Genomic DNA, 1,167 nt, shown 5'->3' on the forward strand with positions numbered 1-1,167 from the left:
ATTACAATTTACAAACCAAACTTAAAGCCGATGTCTTATTCATTTAACTAGAGGCTTTTACATGGGCTTCTTAGGCAATCTCTTAGCTCGTGGTTGCCCGTTCCTTAGAGTCCACTGCATTAATAAATTTTCAATTTCCAAAAAGACAAACAAAAAGCTGAGCTGACCTTCACTGTGGACTCTCTTTGCATACGTGGATGCGACACGCGAAAAATTAGCCCTTATCTACCCCCTTTTGTTTTCGAACAAAGATAGAGGGGGAGCAGATCCGTTCTCGTCAGTGTCAGCTCTTCGACAACCTTACAAAGGGGATCGGCAAGAGGAAGCCCCCTCCTTCGATTTAGTCCCCCCATGTTTTCGCATAGACACGGAAGGGGAGCGAATCAGGGGAGTCCCCCCCCCCCTTCAGGCGAGGTCATCGAAGAGCTGATGGATCTCTGGCGACCTTTCCTGAGGAAAAAGACTAGCGGGAGGGAGTCTCATCCCCCAATTTCTCCCATTCTATTTTCGAATAGAAACATCGGGGGAGCGAATCGAGGGATGAGGCTCCCTCCCTCCAGTCCTTTGTACCCGCCCCCTCAATCCCCGTTAGGTGAGGTTGCTAGAGAGCCAACGAGTCTCCAGCAACCTCACCTTAGGGGAGGAGATCGATGGGAGAGAACCCCTTCACCTGATCTACTCCTCTCTGTTTTTGTTCAAAAATAGAAGGGAGGAGCAGACAAGGGGAGGGAGCTCCCCCGGCCAGCCGCCTACCCTCACTTAGGCTAGGTTAACGGAAAGCCGAGGGAAGCCCCTCCCTGCCCTAAATCTGCTTCCCACCGTGTTTAATATATATATATATATTAATGTTAATTTCCCACGTGTCCTCCATGTATTCGAGGAAGGCCAGCTCAGCTTTCTGTTTGTCTTTTTGATAGAATTTGAACGGCGTGCTAGATTTGAATAGAAAATTGGATTTTGTGTCATGACTTGCCAAGTTTAAAAAGCGTGTTAGGCTGTGAAAAAGTAAAAAAAAAAAATACGTGCTAGGGGTGCAATTTACCCTTAAATTTATACAATATAAATTTTCAGAATTTATTTTTTGGGTGAATTTTAGAATTTATTTAGCTTACAAAGCCATGTGCGGGCACAATTGACTTTTAATAACATAAGAAAAAAAGAATTAAA

Source organism: Punica granatum, chromosome 1, assembly GCF_007655135.1.
Source record: "Punica granatum isolate Tunisia-2019 chromosome 1, ASM765513v2, whole genome shotgun sequence".
Taxonomy (NCBI): Eukaryota; Viridiplantae; Streptophyta; class Magnoliopsida; order Myrtales; family Lythraceae; genus Punica; species Punica granatum.